The sequence below is a fragment of the Ptychodera flava genome, chromosome 6 (genome assembly GCF_041260155.1).
Source record: "Ptychodera flava strain L36383 chromosome 6, AS_Pfla_20210202, whole genome shotgun sequence".
Lineage (NCBI taxonomy): Eukaryota > Metazoa > Hemichordata > Enteropneusta > Ptychoderidae > Ptychodera > Ptychodera flava.
In genome coordinates this window covers 45359795-45381211 of record NC_091933.1, presented here as the reverse complement: position 1 = coordinate 45381211, position 21417 = coordinate 45359795, and the positions used below count along the sequence as shown (strand labels likewise).

At 37.0% G+C, this 21417-nt stretch overlaps 1 protein-coding gene and 1 long non-coding RNA gene across 2 annotated transcripts in view; one reads left to right on the top strand and one right to left on the bottom strand.

Annotated features, from left to right (window-relative positions):
- LOC139135936 (growth hormone secretagogue receptor type 1-like) overlaps positions 1–21417 on the top strand; it is a 157757-nt gene that overhangs the window by 3128 nt on the left and 133212 nt on the right. The window lies entirely within an intron of this gene.
- On the bottom strand, positions 1836–10220 carry LOC139135939 (uncharacterized). The gene is made up of 2 exons (XR_011553062.1): positions 9850–10220; positions 1836–7687 (listed from the first exon to the last, which is right to left on the bottom strand). It is a non-coding gene; the product is annotated as an uncharacterized lncRNA (long non-coding RNA).

Here is a 21417-nt window from a genome sequence, read left to right as displayed (position 1 = left end):
GCAATACTAAAAGTTGACAAATATCCAAGGAAGTGTGCTATAGTCCTACTAATACCTGATACCTCACAGGTCGCATGTTCTATTTTTCAAGTTAGAACATTGCTTCAAGTACGCAAAAAAATTGAATAAAGCAGACAGAGTGTACAATCATTCGAATTTCCCGGGGACCACTTTGAAGTCAAAAGGACACTTTTGGAGCCAAACTGATTTTCCTTATTCAATACTAAAAGTTGACAAATATCCAAGGAAGTGTGCTATAGTCCTACTAATACCTGATACCTCATAGGTCGCATGTTCCATTTTTCAAGTCAACACATTCTGTCTTTAACGTAGACGATGTGGAATACAGCAGAGAGACCGTAAAATCATCCCAAGTTTTCGGGGACCACTTTGAAGTCAAAAGGACACTTTTGGAGCCAAATTGATTTTCTTTATTCAATACTAAAAGTTAACAAATATCCAAGGAAGAGTGCTATAGTCCTACTAATACCTGATACCTCATAGGTCGCATGTTCCATTTTTCAAGTTAGAACATTGCTTCAATTACGCAAAAGAAGTTGAATACAGCAGACAGAGTGTACAATCATTCGATTTTCCCGGGGACCACTTTGAAGTCAAAAGGACACTTTTGGAGTCAAACTGATTTTCTTTAAGCAATACTAAAAGTTGACAAATATCCAAGGAAGTGTGCTATAGTCCTACTAATACCTGATACCTCATAGGTCGCATGTTCCATTTTTCAAGTTAGAACATTGCTTCAATTACGCAAAAGAAGTTGAAAACAGCAGACAGAGTGTACAATCATTCGAATTTCCCGGGGACCACTTTGAAGTCAAAAGGACACTTTTGGAGCCAAACTGATTTTCCTTATGCAATATTAAAAGTTGGACAAAAAAGGAAAGTGTACTATAGTTTGATTAACACCTGATACCTCACAGGTCGCATGTTCCATTTTTCAAGTCAACACATTCTGTCTTTAACTTAAACGATGTGGAATACAGCAGAGAGACCGTAAAATCATCCCAAGTTTTCGGGGACCACTTTGAAGTCAAAAGGACACTTTTGGAGCCAAATTGATTTTCTTTATTCAATACTAAAAGTTGACAAATATCCAAGGAAGTGTGCTATAGTCCTACTAATACTTGATACCTCACAGGTCGCATGTTCCATTTTTCAAGTTAGAACATTGCTTCAATTTCGTAAAAGAAGTTGAATAAAGCAGACAGAGTGTACAATCATTCGATTTTCCCGGGGACCACTTTGAAGTCAAAAGGACACTTTTGGAGCCAAACTGATTTTCCTTATGCAATATTAAAAGTTGGACAAAAAAGGAAGTGTACTATAGTTTTATTAATACCTGATACCTCACAGGTCGCATGTTACATTTTTCAAGTCAACACATTCTGTCTTTAACTTAAACGATGTGGAATACAGCAGAGAGACCGTAAAATCATCCCAAGTTTTCGGGGACCACTTTGAAGTCAAAAGGACACTTTTGGAGTCAAACTGATTTTCTTTATTCAATACTAAAAGTTGACAAAAATCCAAGGAAGTGTACTATAGGCCTATTATACCTGATACTTCACAGCTGGCATGTTACATTTTTCAAGTCAACAATTCTTTTTAATTTTCCTTAAAAGAAGCTGAACATAGCAGATGGAGCATGTAATCAAGTGGAATTTCCGTGGACACCTTTACGGACATTTTGGTGTCATATGTATTTTTTCAATACAATACCAAATGTGTGATAAATCAGTAGACATGTAGAATAATCCTACAAGTAACTCTGTCTTATAAACTCAATCTCATACACACATACACATGGACGTTGAGCATTATTTAGCCAAAAAAAATCTTTATTTAACTGTACATAAATTTTAACAGTAGAGTAAAGCACAAGAGCAGTTTTTCTCTATAAAGTAAAATAACTACTTTCAATAACCGGAAAAATGAAATAAAGGGCATCAATTTCACAAAAATAAAAGCACATTACCTAAAGGCCAATACAGTCCTGTTGTGCTATGTAGAGAATAGCTTTTTGTGACACATATGTTTATGAAGATAGATACCTTTGATAGCACATTTCAAAAAATGTTAAAAAAGCTGCATTACCACTAATACAAAATTGAAAATATTATTATAATTTGAACATCACAGTAAGATTATCCCTGAGAACAAATCAGCAAGTGGTATGAGATGAGTAGTGTTTAGAGAAAGAGATTTTTCGATCAATAATGGAAAACATAGCATCAATGACACTTGGCTCTCATTTGATTTGATGAGGCAGGCCACAGTGTGTATACTTAACTATGTTTACCCTTGGCAACATGCATATAAAGTTTCATAGCCATTGGAAGAGGGATTTCAGAGAAAATGATTTTTGACCAAATATGGGAAAAGTTGCGCAAAAATGCCTATATGAAAATATTCACCAAAATTTGAAGACACTCAACCGAGGTTGCCTCTAGATACATTAAAAACAAATTTCAAACCAATCAAAACATTTACTTCAAAGAAAATTATTTTTTGACCAAAATATTGGCCCAAAATGCAAAAAAAACCCCAAAAACACACAGATGAAAATTTCACCACAATTTAAGAAATCATATAGAAAACAACTCTAGAGTCAAGAGTATTAAGTTTCAAAGCAATCCAACAAGAAATTTGAGAGAAAAACATTTTTTGACCCAAAATTGGAAAAATTGCCCCAAAAATACAAAATTGAAGATTTCATCATATATTCAAGATATCATATTTAGTTCATCTGTAGAAACCTGTATACCAATACCAAATATCAAAGCTGTCAGATTGGCGGTTTTGATGAAATAAAGTTTTGACCAAAAATGACAAAAAAAATTCCTTAAAAATACAGATTTGCATATTTCATTACAATTTGAACAAATCTAAGTTGGGTTATCCCAAGGGACCTATATACAAAATAACAAAGCTGTCTGACCAGCGATTATGAAGAAGATTTTTTACCAAAAAGGCCTTTTTTGGCGCTAATTTGCATATTTTCAACAATATCAAAAAATACCGTCAAGGACAGTGTGCTCACATTCGGTTTGAATTGGTAAATTCAAGAAATATTTAAACCAGAAAAACAAGAATTACAAAAGCAAATAAGGTCTGCAACTTAGGTACTGGAGGTCGTCTTTGGGAACATGCATATCATCTTCTATAGCAACGGGACAAGCAGATCCTACATACAGAAAGCAACGTCAACAAAAAAATTAGCCAGAGAAGCTTGACAAAAAGAAAGGTGGGAAAGTGGGGAAAAAATAAAGAGTGGGAAAAAATGTACAAGGGATCTGGTAAAAAGTAATGCTACCTAATCAATCTTCTAGCCCCTACCCCCTCCTGAATATCAAATGTTCCACCCCTTACATAAAACCAGCTGACAGGAAATGTATTTACAACCTTGGGGATGTTTTAATTAATGCTATGAGTGCTATCATTCAAATGTAAACAACACTTAAATCAGTTACAGATAGTGAAATGCCTTCAACTGGGGGGGGGGGGGGGGGGGGGGGAATTACAACATCTGGAATTATCCTGGATCCTAATTTCTCATCAGTTCTTATGTGTCTTAACATGCAAAAGTTGCAAAAATTGGTTCGCAATGAAAATATTTACTTCAACTTTGTTTTCTGGATCTAATTTTACTACAAATTGATATTAAATATGACAAAATTATGTTCACAGCCTTCGAAACTCTCTCACAACATATCCTGGGTTGGTGTAGGTCATTTAAGGTCACAAACTGAGAAAATTACCTAAAATATAAAATTTGGGGGTTTCCCAACACTTTGAGCAGAAAATTTATCAAATAACATCCCTCGGGACTTTTGTACCAAATTACAAAGCTATCAGACAAGTAATTTTGAGAACAAGTTGTCTGTCCAGGAGCTTTAAAAAGAAAATATTTTTCAAGATTTTTTGACCAAAAATGACAAAAATTGCCCCAAAACAGTAATATTTCCAATTTTGTCGTAACTTCAACAATTAGAAGGGTAACACCCTTGTAAACATCGAATCCAAATTTGAGAGCAATTGGGCTAGCGGTTTCTGAAAAGAAGAAATTTTACCTAAAATGAGAAAAATAACCAAAAAATTCAGCAAAAATACAAAATTTGAGATATCTTCACAATATCCATGAAACTGATTTTCATCAACCTGAGGAACCTGTATACCAAACATCAAAGCTATCAGATTTGTTGTTTTTGAATAAAAAAATTTTTGACCAAAAATTCGGAAAATTGTCCTAAAATTACAAATATGAAAATTTCAATTCAATTTGTATAAATTTGACTGAAGTCATCCTGAGGAACATGTATGCCAACTTTCAAAATAATCAGATGAGTGGTTTCAGAAAAAATACCGCAATTATACGGTGTCGCTCAAATTTGATCAGAATTGGTATATACCAGTATGGGTTACCAATGATCAACAATAAATGTTGTTTCTATCTGTTCAGTGGAGGAAAATTCTACGTTGATGTTATGGCAATGATTTCTGCACAGTACAACCAGAAAAACAACAAGAACTATTTAAACCAGAAAAACAAGACTGACAAAAGTAATTAAGGTCTAACTTTTGGTACTGGAGGTCAACTTTAGCAACATGCATAGCAGAAACAACCCCTCTTAGTTTAGTATAACGGTCTTCCCCCATCTACTGTCTATGGTTGCAGCTGGTCTGTTAATATGTAACAGTTCATAAACAATGACAGGAAATGAGTCAAGATCAGTGGAGTTTGCCTGTTTCTCACTGGCATGCCTCCTGCACATTTGCTGGATTTCACTTTTTCTTACCTCATTTGCACATTTTTGACACTGATGTGTTCATTTGAACAAATTCACATCTCAACCCCTGCATCTACCTGTACACCAAATACTGAGATGGTAGCTTTGGCGGTATGGGAGCTTTTGTGTGTGACGGACATACATCTGCACATACCCACAAATATACAGACATGCAAATCAGATGCAAATGAACTGATTCAGCTTATACGATAACCTCACATTGGTACACCAAATGTGAGCTAAAAAACATTTTTTTACTAAAACTGAAAAAATTACCCCAAAAATGGAAACATGCAAATTTCATCCGAAATTTGAAAGACCTAATTTAGAATACCTAAAGGAACCTGCACACCAAGTTTCAACCCAATCTAACCAACGGTTACAGAGTTTTAGCAATTTGCAGTGTTTTTCCTTTTTTCCCCTCATTTGCATATTTTTGACACTGACAAGTTCATTTGAACAAATTCACATCTCCATCCCTAGGTGCACCTGTACACTAAATACTAAGACAGTAGGTGCTGTGGTTTAGGTGTTTTTGATGTGGACGGACATACATACATACATACATACAGACATGCAAATCGGATGCAAATGAACTGATTCAGCTAATATGATAACCTCACATTGATATACCAAATGTGAGCTAAAAATTAAAAAAAAATATATTCTCAAATCATATTTTTCATCTACGCAACAAATAGCAAATCAGTAAGTACTGCGGTTATCAAGATATTTGAGTGACTGGACGCCTCACAAACGGACATACATACATACTGACAACGGATGCCGGACAGATATCCATCCCAATAGCTTCAAAAGACTATTGTATAGTAGCTAAAAATGAAAATTCCACCACAATACTAACAAAAATCACCATAAACATCCCGCATACAGAGTTTCAACAAAATCTAGACTGCCGTTACAGAGTTTAAGCATTTGCTGGATTTTCTCTGTTTTCTACCACATTTCTTTTTTTTACCTCATCATCATATTTTGAAGACTGACACTTTCATTTGAACAAATTCACATCTCCACCCCCAGGTGCACCAGTACACCAAATACTACAATGGTAGTGCTGCGGTTTTTGAGTTTTCGATGTGCACGAAGATAGCATGCACACATACTAACATACATAAATGTAGACACCGCTGACCTACCATAAAAACTCTTTTTGGTATAATATACATACATGTATACATGTATACATGTATGTATGAGCTAAAAATTGTCCTGAAAATAGAAAATTGTGGATTTATCAAAATTTGAATATTTCACAATTTGATCATCCCTATGAACCTGTATAACAAATATCAGTGCTGTCAGACAAGGGGTTTTGGTGTAAAAAATTCTATTTTGTTTCAGCCAAACCTTAAAGCCCCATACAGCAGCAAATGTGTTGTAAACCAATCTCAAATTATCCTCAGTTTTCCAAGGGTTTTCTTCAAGTAAGACACATTAAAGACCAAAAAAGTGTACAACACTGTCGATAGCCTAAGAAGCAGCATTTAAATTCAAACTTTTAACATGATCTTAGATTTTCCGAGAATTTCAAAAAACAAGTCACTGACAATGACATAGTCCCCACTTGTAATAGGAGTATTAGTCTTGATGGGGCAGGGAAATGTGGTCATTAAGAAGTATCACTGGAGTGTATATGTTCAGATCTATGGGCACATAGGTATATGTCATTGTTCCCAATTTGAAACAAGAGGCATGTCTAAGTTACGGTTCTAAATCGGGAAAAAAGATCAGACCTCTAGCTGTATTGGCCAGCCAAGAAATACATATGTGCATAATAAATGAGGTACAAGATGTGACATCTGAAGGTCTATTATCCTATCAAAATTGAAGCGTAAAGAACTTGTGGTTACTGAGTTGTGCATATATATGTATAATCAAGGTCAAAGGTCATCAAGGTCACGTGACATTTTGTCAAAAAAATTGTATTGCTAAGTTATCCCTATATACCAAAAATCAGACCTATAGCTCTATTGGCTCGCTCAAAATTAGATATGCACATATTTAATGAGGTACAATATGTGGCGTCATAAGGTGTCCCATCGTACCAAATATGAAGGGTGTAGCACTTGTGGTTACTGAGTTATGGACAAATATGTATATTTGAGGTCAAAGGTCACCAAGGTCACGTGACATTTTGTCAAAGTGTCTGAGATATCTGCGTGAACGGATGGGTGAACGGATGGACTCACGGACGGATATGTCCCAATCTATAAGCCCCCTGGACTTTATCTGTGGGGACTAAAAACTGTGTGACTGCATCCTTTTTGCAATATGAATACGATGAGAAACTAAATTTTTATTTTTCTTGGCCTTATACATGGGAGTCTATGGAGAGCTGCCTTATACATGGGAGTCTATGGAGGTGTAAACTAAAAAGTCCTCTAACACGGCCAAATTTGATTACATTGTGAAACAAATTGACGTGCCTCTGTATGAGGTAGGGTACTATCCTTGTACCAAGTTTGAACAAAATCGCTCCAGGCGTCTCTGAGATATCTGCGTGAATGGACGGACGGACACACGCACGCACGGACGGACGCACGGACATGACCAAACCTATAAGTCCCCCCGGACAGTGTCCTTGGGGACTAATAATCATATGACAGGAAAATAAAGATTACAACAAATAGTTGGCATTCGTGTGTTGTGCATTAAGTAAATGGCATCATGCTTGTTTCTGGTATAATCATGGTGTGTATGTGCGGGGAAATACTGTTTTTTTTTTTACTTTTCTGTTGGTCGCCAATTTTTGAGTACGTCACCAGTTTATTATTCAGCCTGTTAAAACGTGTAGGCATGGTCCAAATCAGAAAGCAGTGATAACTCTGATCTTTCCACATCATTTCCAAGAACTCTGTTATCTGGAGAGATTAAAATTGAAAATTTATTACCAGTAAGCAATCAATCCAGTCATCATTATCAGAAGATAAAATGTATGCAAATTAAGAAAGAAACACAAATATAATCTCTTTTTGGTATTTATATACACACCAAATATGAGCTAAAAACCGACTCAAAGCAGGTCTGTTCATTATAAGCACATATGTAAAATTATGACTACGGTAAGTATTGAAATGGAGACATAACAAAATACATAAATGAGTACACTATAGGTGTAACCGTAAAGACTCAAATTGTGTGCTGAACACACATGAGGCTGAGATTGGGGATTTGGCTCAGCGATTTTATCTATGGCTTCTGCGCTAGGTGACTGGTGCTATACGTTGTGAGTTCAATCCGACTGAAACCACAATATATTACAAAAGTGTATGGACACAAATTCCATGAGCACAATCATATTGTATTCAGTTTAGATTGTCAGCTTGAATTTACAGCTAGACATCAGTTAAGACTGATGACACAGTCCTTGACGTAAAAGAACTTTGTCATTCAAAGTCACTGAAATGTACATTGTACCAATGATGTGAAATGACCTAAGTTACAATGAAAACAATGTCAAGGCATGTAGAGTACGAACTAAACACATGGAAACTAGACAATATGGCTGCCTCCAAGTGCTTAATTTGCTTTCCTGTGCGTGCATGATACAGCCTTGGGGCTTAGTGGTCCAGGGTTGGGTGTTGGAGTATATTTCTATTCTTTCAAGTATCATCATAAATTCCTGACAAACTGTGTTTAAAACCCTTTCCCCAAAATACCACGGACAGGTAAAAAAAATCTAAGTTGGCAAAGAGCAGTCCGGGGGGGTGGGGGGGGGGGTCACTTCCATTACTTGCCAATATGTATATGCGCCGCCCAATGGGGTGGGTATTTCAGCAACTTGGTCCAAAATGGGGGGGGGTCAATTCCACTGTAAACCATGGTCTAAAATGGGGTTGAAGTTTGAGTGTCACACAAGAACAAATTTCAACAGTCTGTTCCCATCTCGCTAGCAGGGTTCTGAGCTGCACTCAATAAGCATGGATATCTTTTCTGTGGCAGGGGAACCATTACAGAGACCCCCTGGCTTAAAGTAAATATGGACTTTGTTTTAAAACATTGTCACTGATTTGTCAGAACTCTACATATGGCAGATTTTTGCCCAATAGAAAATACCCAAACAAAGTGGCTCTACTGCTCCTAGTATTATTCAGGTCGACCATGGCCATATGAAGTAGTATTGCTTTACAGACAAACAGCGAGGTTTGTTGTGAATTGTAATTTAAAAAAAACACTCAGACTGTAACTGCAGATAACTGATAATTTGCAGAAGCTGGACCAAAATTTGGTGAGAGTGAAAGGCATTTTCTTTCACAAAATTTGTTAGTATTTCCTCATGATTTTTCGGAATCATGGCTTGGCCAGCAACAAAATAGCTCTAAACGCAGTATAAGCTTACAGTGGTAGGCTTTGCCGGGCAAATACTTGCTTTTTCAGTTTTAAAAATGTTGACGCTATGACTGTTGACCTGGGTCAAAGGTCATAAAGGTCTAAAATGGGGTCCTAAAACAACGAGATTTTAGGTCTAAATGGGTTTTATACCTGCGGCCGCACACCTCTACCACTTCTCTGAACAAGTACTTCCCCTCCCCCCCGAGAGAGGTACAGCAGTTCTAGCTCTGCGTTATAAAACGCCGGAAACACACAGCATCATACGCAGGGCCATCATTCATTGTGCGATGTTTCTGTGTAAGTTCAGAGTGTAATTTGATTTTGGACGAAGACAATCAGCACTAGCACACAGGCGTTGTTTACTGGATAGTTTGTATAAGTGTAGTTTATGCTACGTTCCGATGTTCTGTTCCGTAAAAGTCTACGGAACAGAACGTCGGAACCATGGTCGGAACGTAGCATAAAACAAACTACCCAGTATTAATAGCTCTGCATGGCCATGGCAGGGCTGTGTGTTAGCGGCGCGGCGTTATACGACCTCCCAACACATGTGGTGGGAGGCCGTATAACGCCGGTAACACACAGCCCTGCCATGCAGAGCTACCCAGTAAACAGAACGCCTGTATGCGAGTATGAAATATAACGTCGAGCAACAAGATTGAAATTAATGACTGTTTGAGCTGGTACTCACTCAGTAAACTGCTAGGCCATATATGGACATCCGCATATCCGTACAGTGATCGGTGGGTCGACGTCGCCGGTCTCGACCGTGCCGTGTGCAGCGCAATCTCCCATGATGCTAATGTGAGACACCCTAACCAGGTGAAAAAATTGGACGCGCAGTTTCGCATTGTAAAATGCATCGGAATTTTGAAAAAGTAATAAAAGTGAGCGCATATATCAAAAAGGACCAAAATAACAGATTAGTATTGGCAATGTTACAAAGTTTAACAACTTTATGCAAATATAGGAATGGAAAAATCCCTGGACTGCGTAAAATTTCAGTTCAATTACAACTACGGGGACCACTTTGAAGTCAGGGACCACTTAGAGGTCTTCACAAACGTGCCGGAGGCTATTTGAGCATGCGCCATGCGGGAAACGATCTTTGCCTTGACTTGTAAAACTGCACCTAGAGCGGTGTCGCGTTCACGACACAATTCACCATGTCATTGGAACTATCCATTTGAAGATAATTGGACGACGTGAAAAGTAACATTTTACACAGTGAATATTTATTCTCATGGAAGAGAAACACTTACAATTGATATCACATTTCCACATTCTCTGTAAATGAAAAGAACTTAGTGATAAAAACAGGGAAGGGCAAAAGCGTTGAATTATTTCACGTTTCATCACCATGCAGTTATCTCAAAGATCTCTCAGTCATGTATAAAAGTCGATAGTCATTTCAAATATGTCGCGTGCTCTTGAAGAATAACCACGGTCAAACTCGATGACTTTGATGTTTGTTCTCACCTTGTCGCCAACTCTCATGAAGTAAGAGATATTTCATATCACAACCGGAGTTAATGCTTCCGCTGTTTCGTTGTTTCCGGCAACATAGATCATTTTATCACAGTCTTGTCTCTCAGACTTTAGTTGTTTTGTTTTCATTTATCGCTGTAATTTACACAGAAAATTAACCCTTTCGGCTCCTGCTATACTAACACCGTCTACGGATCTTCGCTATTTTTGAAGATTGAAATGTTCTAAAGTTTAAAGGTTTGGTTGGAATGCAGGGCCGTTCAAATGTTTTGAAGACCCTCTGAAGCATGTACTATGTAGAATCCAGTCGATTACGAAACGGTGGGCTGATGAAATCTCTGTTAGCCGTAACCATTGATGTATTTTCCAGTATTGTGCTTTGAAGTTGTCTTGAAGAACAGTTTCTTAGTTGACTCCCAAAGTCATGCCAAAAATGTCAGTGGACAACTTCTGGATGCAGACTTTTGTTTGCAATAACAATGTTAGTGTTGACATGTCAGTTGGGACTAGAATTAATTTCTTATAAACAATAACATCGCACATTAAAGCCTCTATGGTCTAATGTTATGGTTGAAACTTAAATTTTAGCCCGAACCAGAATTCATTTGTGAACAATAACATAAACACGACTGGAACTAATAGGATATTGAAGTAATGTTGGTTTAATCAGCAAATTTAAGCTCAATCTACTTTTATTTTTTTTGCAATGGACTTGGCATTATTGGTAATTTGTAATTTTGAAACTGTCAGCTATAGGGGTCCGTCGAATTCGTCGATTTCAGGAAAAAGTAGAATTTTACTTGGCCGCCATTAGCCACGGACCTATAGGGCACCTAACACTTTTGATAAATTTGAACAATTAAATGATCCTATTCTCCAAAATTAGTGCCAAAAGTGTTCATCTCACATTGTACACAACATTTCAGTTGACCGGATTAATCCATTGTATTTTAACACATTTTGAGGGATAAGAATAAGACCGTTTCTTTTTAAAGAAAAAATCATAAGTTACTCTAATTTGCCTTTAAATGCATTTACAGATGAAATTAATTGAACTTTTTGATTAAGTAAATCAAAGTTCAAAGAAAACTCCAATAATTCTAATTTCCTGAAGAAAGGTACTTCTACTGCAGACGATCATGGGGGACTCAATGGCTGGAATAATAACTCCCTCATTAGGAAGGTTGTTATAACTAAGTTTGCTGGGGTAGTTAAAACTGGCACTTATTCCTGGGGTTATCTCGTTTGGCTTGCTAAGAGGTATTCGAGATCGTCTTCGTTCAAAGTATGAACTGCACGAACACGCACTGTTCGATTCAACTACATGGTATTACTTTCCGGGTACACAAGCTTAAACTGGCCTTCGCCTAAGATACAGCTTCTCCTATGCCTTGGTGTGTCTTTCTACCGAGGGGATAAAGAGCTATCGCCAGAGGTAGCGAGATTTTAGAGGCATGGGTTTCAAACGACACCGCAAAGGTTTCAAAGCATACAAAAGATAGAAGGATAGAAGGTAAAGATAAAAGAATTCATTCAATAATCAGCTGTCGAAGTGACTATACGAGCTATACAATCTACATATAACAGTTCGTGATGATATTAACGTTAAGGCACTATAAATATCTGACAAGCTCGTAAAATATTACCATTAGTTAATGAAGTTACCTTTGAAAACATGTTCGTAAAATAGTAAAAAATATAACATCCAATTTTTAAAATTTTGCGTGTGTCTGCAAATAAACGTATTGCTGAGATCCTTGTATCTTTGTTTATATAATTGCATTCGTTGTTGTGTCATCGACCGCTGCTTGTATGATCTCTTTCAGAGATACTTCGGACGACTTGGAGGAATCTGTAACGTCCGTATCAAGGCAGTTGTTTTTGGCAGACACTTTACTGCATAAGAATAATACCAAACACGGCAAAACATACAACCCACAGTGCAAAGCACAGATCTTACCATCCCACAGTTGAAACCAGCGTGCGAAATTAACGCTGGTCCGCTGGTCCGAGACCAACAGTCCCGACGGACCAGCAGTTTTTCCAGACCACTGGTCCTTCGGACCAGCGCAAAATTCACATAATAATTTTGAAAGCGAATTTGTTTGGCTATATATCCAACTATTGTTGGTCTGATCCAGCTCCGCTTGCATGAGTTGTTTTTCCTAGTTTTGCTACTGCAGTACATAACGAATTACCAACTCTTCGGACAGAGAACGACAGCTGCTGTAGCTAAAACGTTTTAAAATAGCGCACGCAATTGGCCGATTTCACATGCAGGCAATTATTTTGACCAATCACAATTTTTGATACTAACAAAGTTTGTTAGAAGGTCATAGGTCTTGCAAGTCTGCTGTCAGTGTGAGCCCCAAAAGAAGAATACAAAAAACAAACGACAAGGAGAAACAACAGGCAAGAAGGGAATACGATGCCAAAGAAAAAAAATTGTGCTGTTCAGATAACCCGACCTACCCTATTTTGTGCCCGCCGACCCTAAACTTTTTATAACTACGTAAACACGGAATTAAAAAAAAAACAAAGGAAAAACCCGCAAAATCGAGTGTTCGTTACTTGGCGTTTGAGATTACTTGAACGAGGATGTCTCTTACGTTTTTATTCCTTTTATATGTATGATACGTTTTTCTGGAAATGTTGTAGTCAGTGTTTGATCGCCCCGAACCCCTGAAAAAGTGCATATTTGAAAATAAAAATATTTTGAAAAAAAATCCTCGTCGACCTACCTATCTTTTTTTAAAAGCCACGATATCGGTGCAGCACAATTTATTATTGATTTTTTTTGCCTAATCCAGAAAGAAAAAAACCGCGATCTTTTCGGCATGCATGGCAGAATGAGTTCCGCGACTGGTTGTTACTTGATAAGTCGAAGATGTATGTACTGCATGCCATGCCGACGAGCACTACATACGGTGATCGCTCTGCCCATAAGGTAGCGGCATATCTTGTAAATCTGCTTTCTCAACTTATTCTAAGGGTCCGTTTGTGGTTGGTACTGACAACTTTAGACTCTCGAATTTAGTCTCACACGTACAGTTAGTCAGAGGTTCATGAAATCGCAGTGGAACACGCTAAGAACCGCAATATAATACTGAGACTTGTTCCCATGTAGTAGAGATATGAGATGAAAACTGAAAGACTTTTCCCATGTTTATTTGAAATGAAAACTGGAATTATTTCCCATGTTAATTGAAAATGAGGACTGAAAGAATTTTTTTCATATTAATTTGGAATGAAAACTGAAAGACTTTTTCCCATGTTAATTTTGGAATGAACTATAAAACCTTTTTCCATAGAGATCTGGTTCTTGGTGATACCTACCTGTAGTCATGGCATATATTATTGAGCAAAAAAAGATTAAATTTTAAAATATATATTTGTTCATTTATTTGTATCAATATTATATAACAACACCAGAGTAGGAGAGACTGATAATGTACCATGTTATCAGCTCTTTTCAATTGAAAGTACATTTTTGAAGGGCTTTTTGTCAGTTTTCTGTTGGACCAACATACGTCAAGAAGGACCAGTAGATTCCCTTTGCTATTGGTCCTTCGGACCAGCATGCATTTCAAGTTAATTTCACACACTCATTGAAACACGATGACCAAAGAAAAGCAACTTTCACGACAGACATGTTCTTCCTGGAATATATTCCGAAAACAAGTCATTGTTCTCGCTTTTAAAGAGAGACGTTAAAAATCAATATTTCAAGATAACATTGCCTTTATTTCCCTGACGTCGAAGATGATAATTTTATTGCGGGCAAAATTAGAATACCAAATACTGAACCTATCTGGACGAAAAGAAACTTCAGCCTTAGTCACTTACATTAGCAAATCTTGACTGCAAAACATATCTGCTGTGGTCTTGTGAACTCAATTCCTTTATTAAATCTAATTAGCTTTTTATATGTATTGAATTATGTGAAACTTTGTCTCCGTAATAAAATACTAAGTAAATATTTTCCTCCGGGCAGAAATTAAACAAACAACACAATTCATAAAAAACAAACAATATTGTATCATATTTTTAGGAAAATGGAAAATCCATTCACTGTTCAGTCTTTCCTATCCTACTATCGGACAATAATTATGACAGCTCTCTGTAGGGGATACCATCAGGTGTTTAAGTATTCATTGACAACTAGAATGATTCATACATATAGAAATTTGATCGATGATGGGTTTTGTCTGAATACTCAACCCACAGTGCCCACTGAAAGATTACTCAGGTATGCCCACATGTGATTTCCTCCACAGATATTCTCGAACGAATGATAAACATAATGGATTCCCACATCTGTGTGTCTGTCAAAATCCCGGCCGTCGATTTTTTCGACAATGCAGTCACGTCGTTGCTAATTTTAAAGATATCCACTCAGCTCAAAATAAAATTTCAATTTTAAGCAAGACATTCGCAAATAGCTCAGCAATGCGAATAGCTTTGACACAAAGTCCGCCTGATCACGTTTCAATGTTTTCGTGTTTGCTGTTACTGCATTACCTAGATTATCATCTGATTCATCATGCTTGGAATTCAATACAATACAGAGCTATAAATAGAAGACAACGTAGTGATATCGTGTAAGCAAAGCGACGTACATACTTGCCAATGCAAACCTAGTGAAACAAACATTAAAGTTACAATTTTGAGACGCGGAACTTCACAATTGTAGGTGAGTTATTAGTGAAGTGAAAATGGTAAAATTGTTATCCTCATTAATGAAATAGGCAACTCTATGGTTTACAATGGTCAACTACGCAATGATATTAAACATTGTTAATTCATCTGACAGACAGATCAACTAAATAAAATCCTTTGATAATTTGTAAATAGCAATGATTCTAATGTTTTATCGGCAAATATGTGTATCAATGAGAGTCAGTATTCAAATAATATGTCTCCAACTTTCAACCTGTGGAGTAGAATCCAAGTGAAGTCAACGATTTTTGTAAGGGAAAACATATATTGAAGATGAAATAAAAAACAAAAAATTCCTCTAAAAGGCACAACCACATAAAAGAGATTCCGGTATCCTGCACAAAGGTTATTCCAATCAACACACCATACCACAATAAAGAGGTTATTCCAATCAACACACCATACCACAATAAAGAGGTTATTCCAATCAACACACCATACCACAATAAAGAGGTTCTTCCAATCAACACACCATACCACAATAAAGAACATGATGGACCTGAAGAGCGCTCACACATGAAAACAAGGATAAGTGATGGTTTTAGAAATAAAGGCAAAAGAGCCTGTAAACTGATGCAATGAAGAACAGCGACATCAGGGGGGAGAGAGAGAGAGAGAGAGAGAGAGAGAGAGAGAGAGAGAGAGAGAGAGAGAGAGAGAGAGAGAGAGAGAGAGAGAGAGAGAGAGAGAGAGAGAATCAATGTACGTTTCTCCACACGGTACAGTTATTATAACTATGGCATAATTTAAGAGTGTTTTTATCAGTTACAAATTCCTGCTGACAGCCGGCGTTACTTATTAGTTTCCCTTGTTAACATTTGTTTTTAGAGAAATGAAGTGAGGAAAAATAATCAAGAAATTTTCCACAAGTGGGAGGGGGATGTTGTTTTCTGGCATTATTATATAAATAATTCCTCTACATTCATCCATTCCTAAATTTATACATTGTGATGAAGCTGGGTTCTTTGAGTCGCGGTAAACAGTTTAGATTATGACGTGTCAACACACCATATATTGTGTCTAGAGTTTCTATGCATAATAGCCTAGGAAGTTGTCAAAGAACAGAGCACTCATGACAAAAAATTCAGCGGTTGAAACAGGCAGGTAAATATCAGGAGTGCCTTGGGTCTGTGGCTGACATGGATAGTTTCCTTAGCGAGTTCAAAGACTTTGTCATCATTCATTGAAGTTACTATATTTGGTTTTAAACTGTGCTAGCCGAAGCGTGACAAGCTAAAACACTTATGGCACACCAATGGCATATTGCTTGCAATTGTGAACTTAATAGTCTTGTAACTTGGAGGATCTCGTAATGTAAGCGGTCCTTTTGTGTCATATGAAATTCATGTTTGCAGCATTACGTATTGGTATTACTATCCAACAAGTAAGCAGTGACGCGGATACACTCAGCCTGCATGTAAAGCAACTACCCTATGTCACATTATAATTTGAATCCAACTATTCGCTACGTTCGCCATTCTTTTTGGAATAAAAAATGTTATTTATTACTTTGGCATTAAAGCGCACTTTCATGACCGCTTCTTCAAATAATGTCGGGTTCTACATTTCCTCACAGACAATGAGACAATACTCTACTCTTCTGTGCGCCCCCGGGTATTCCCATTATACAGACTGTGCGCCCCCGGGTATTCCCATTATACAGACTTTAAGCCGTTGTCTTGTATGAAACGAATAATTCTTCCCAGCAGACTGACTGTCGGGCATGCGACATTCAACACTAATATAATCATACGTTGCATATGTCAAAGATAGCTCTGTTACCACAGCATCAAAGATAAACCGAAAAAAAACTTTAATTACGGCAATTGGCGAAGCAAGTCCCAGGGTTAATAAAGCGTGTAACTTTCCAATAAGGTACCATGGCGGCGAGTTATTACAACTGGTAATTGATAGCAACTAACGTGACGGTTTTCATGTCAAAACGGCCATTCCATTTCCCTCAAATACCTTGCAACACATGCTCTGATTATTCAGGGTTACCATGGATACTGTGGAAGGAACTTATCCTAATGGTTCATTTTTCATTTCAAGAACAGACATTGGGAGTTTTGGCGTGCCAATGAGACACTCCAGGTTTAAAATTTTATGTTTATTTTCTCTTCCGGCCTGATGTTTGTTATAGCCAGCCCACATTCCTTTGAAAACTACTTTCTGAAAACTACAAATTAGGCTTCTATATTTTTATAAATGGTAAATATGTGCAGGAATAGCTGTCGTGGCCAACACATTCAAAGAGACCGAAGTTGAATTGATCTGTCCAAGTGAAATTTCTAAAGCCCTCAAAGTCGGGATATTTATTATCACAGTAAGCTGTCACGAAAAAAATACGTTGTTTCACATAAAAAACCCACAAATTGTAGCATTACTGATATCCTATATGGCAACTTCTGATAATATTTTCATTATTTTGTGCTATAAAACAGGTAAATGTTTTTATGTTTCATCCCTGTAAAGTGTTGGAATATACAGTTGTAGTCAATCAGGTCTCGTTGTTACGTATTCTCAAATCAAACAGACGTGTTGTACAAATATCTAGAGATAATGTACATATTCAACTGTTAATATCTTTGTTAGTCCCCGCGGAAGACGTCCAGGGGACTTGTGGTTTGTGTTCCGTCTATCCGGCCATCCGTCCGTGTGTTCGTCCACGCATGTATCTCAGACATGCTGCAACCAATTCCTTTCAAACTTGGTACAAGGTTAAGACAGAATGTCATACATATGCATGTCCATTGTTTTAGATGTGACATGCATAATTAGCGCTAATTTACATAATTAATGATTTTTGGAAAACAGCTCTCTGTCTGGAGAGACTGTGCCAAATTTGATGAAACTTGTGTACAAATGTTGGCCACACTGATTCTAATAGCACAATGACATATGTCAAAACTGTGTCAATTAATTGCCAATTTGCATATTCAATGAATTTTCATAATTTCCGTGATAAGTCAAGAAATATTGACCCCAATTTGATGAAACTTGGTACTCATGTTCATATACCAATGCTGTGACTGTTTGTACAATTTTTTTCAGCGGGATCATATCAATTAATTGATTATTTGCATATTTGTTAACTTTTTGTAATTAGAGTAATCTTTCTAGAAACATTGAAGCAAATTTTATGAAACTTGGTACACATTTTTAGCACACAGGCTTGTAATATTATACAAATACATTTAACAATATCGTATAAATTAATTGCCAATTTGCATATTTTATGAACTTTTGTAATTAGATTGCTGTGTCCTGAAATACTGCAATAAATTTGATGAAACTTGATACAGATATTGGTCGCTCAGTACCGTAATACTGTTTTAAGATATTAAGCAGTATCATGTCAATTAATTGCTAATTTGCATATTTGATGAACTTTCATAATTAGTGTGATATGTCGAGAAATACTGCAGCAAATTCGATGAAATTTGGAACAAATGTTGATCACATGAGGTTATAGCATGCAAAGACATGTATCAGTATTATATCAAATAAGTGCTGCTTTGCATATTTAATGAATTTTCGCAGAGAGAGAGAGAGAGAGAGAGAGAGAGAGAGAGAGAGAGAGAGAGAGAGAGAGAGAGAGAGAGAGAGAGAGGAGAGAGAGAGAGAGAGAGAGAGAGAGAGAGAGAGAGAGAGAGAGAGAGAGAGAGAGAGTGACTAAATTGAAGTGGATATGATGCGCAAGACTGATGCCCATATTTGATTGGATTGTAAACTAGTACACATTAGCATGGACGTTTTATGTCAAGAGCCATTACTTTGACATGCCTGAACCAGTTTCTTGCAGATTAGTTGGATTTTTACCTTTCAAGAACCAGTGCATGGCATACCTAGTTCTATTTAAAGGCACGGGCCAGGCGTCAGATTGTCTTGCCTGAAAATTTACTCACTAGATCGCAACTTCAATGGAAAACAAAAGGCTATGACACTTTCATCATCCTCTTACAGCCTAGAACAAACTCGATCCCTTGGATCGAGTCCCCTACCTTTAACTTAGTAAAATGACATTAACCTATGCCATCCATGCTAATGTGTACTTATTTACAGTCCAATAAAATATGGGCATCTGTCTTGCGCATCATATCCACTTCAATTTAGTCACTTCCGCGTAAAATTTCCCAATACAATCGGGGACTGTGTCATTATAAATGACTTGTTGTAACTATTGAGATTTATGACTGAAAGCATTGCCTTTTGTCGGTGTTGCAATTAAGTCCATATTGTCAGGTCGCCATGTTAATAGGGGAGAGAGAGAGAGAGAGAGAGAGAGAGAGAGAGAGAGAGAGAGAGAGAGAGAGAGAGAGACTTTTAAACTTTCACTACAGAGACACTTATAATCCGATTCTGCAGAAGCACCCAGATAAACGCAATCTCAGATGCAAAAGAAATTATGACCAATCAAATTTGAAAATCTGCATGAAAATCAAATCTGCAATGTTCATGCAGCTTCGTGGGTTTTTGTTCCGTATTTTCCGAAGCTTGAGAGACACACTCTCTTCTTTTGTTGCACAAATAAGTATACACATTTGCAGCTTGTCCAGCATTGTATGTAGTAACCGAATGATTCTGTAGCCCAGGGGGATTATTTCAGAACAACCCATCAAAATCTTTATGACATTTAGAAAACCTGGTTATAAAATATAATGACAGTGGCGCCATGAGCGTCAGCTTTTGGGGCTTTTCGAGAGCAATAATCCGCGAGCCACCTAGGGTATAGTGTAGTTTTGAAAATTTGGCTTACATTTTGACTGTGGCTCAAATGTCTTCCTCTCTGAGTATAATGCGTTATAAAAAAGTTAAGTTTATCTATTTGGACGATGCACATTCATCAATGAAATGGTCATTCGCCGTTTATCGATGTTGCCGACTGTCTTTCTACGTTTTCATCTCAGGCTGATGAGTAATAATGATTGCATTTATTTTCAAAGGTCTGAGAACGTCTGGCTACTTTTTAAAACGATTTCTGAAGAATGCAATCAATTTTACAATATTCTTTGCCAAAAGCACCGTGTGTCGGTAAAGACAAGTCGCGTCTATAGACACTGCAATTGAATAGAATCCATGTAAACTGATAGTTCGCTAACGTGAAATGTCGATTTTGCGACACCTTAGAGAAAAATATTGTTACCTTCATATCAAGACCATGAAATAATTTCTATCGGCGCATCAAGCGTGATAGGTAATCTTAAAATGAAACAGTCTGTAAAGTTTGTCCTATTATGACAAATATCCGTAAAAATAATTTTATCCCCAAAAGTCTGACTCAGTGATCTTGCGTCTATGAATGGTACACAACTAATTCTATGTAACCATGGTGATGATGAATTTTGCTTTCTTGTCTGAATTTAACGACCAGCGATTGTAATTTCGGTATATGTTTGGTTGTTTTCCTTGGCGAAATAAAGATATAAGTGTAGTGGAAACTCTTCGGGGTCATATTATCATGAGATGGCCGTAGACAATGCATATTTTTATTGTTGCTGCATATCCTTGGACGATTGCTACAGTTTAATAGCAGATGCATTGATGGTAAAGTGTTGAGTTAAAGCTTGGAAAGTGTGTGAAGCATCAGCGTCAAGGGAAAATTTGAACGTTTTCAACTTCTTTCAAACTCTAATCAAGTGGCCTATAGTACTGAATAAATATGATAATGAACTCTAATCAAACGCCCGTAGACAGCGTAACCCTTAGACAGTTCATATGCGTCATCTAACCGAGCATTTGACAAAAGGAAACGCCACTTTCTTAGATACTAAAAGCAACATACATGATAATTTAAAGAGTCGCGATCACGTTCGTGTAGCTTTCGCCGATGAGAAATATACATGTAAACGTACACTGTTTCCTTGTGTAGTTTTGTCAGATGGCCATATATTGCTACTAATGCTAAATATAACTCAAATAACACAGCAGTTAATTGATACTATTCTCGAATAAAACAATCAAGTGACAGCTGCGCATTCCATCAGCACAGTCACATCAACGTTATAATCAGCAGGTAAAAGGGATGAATCATTAGGGTGGGGGGGAGATA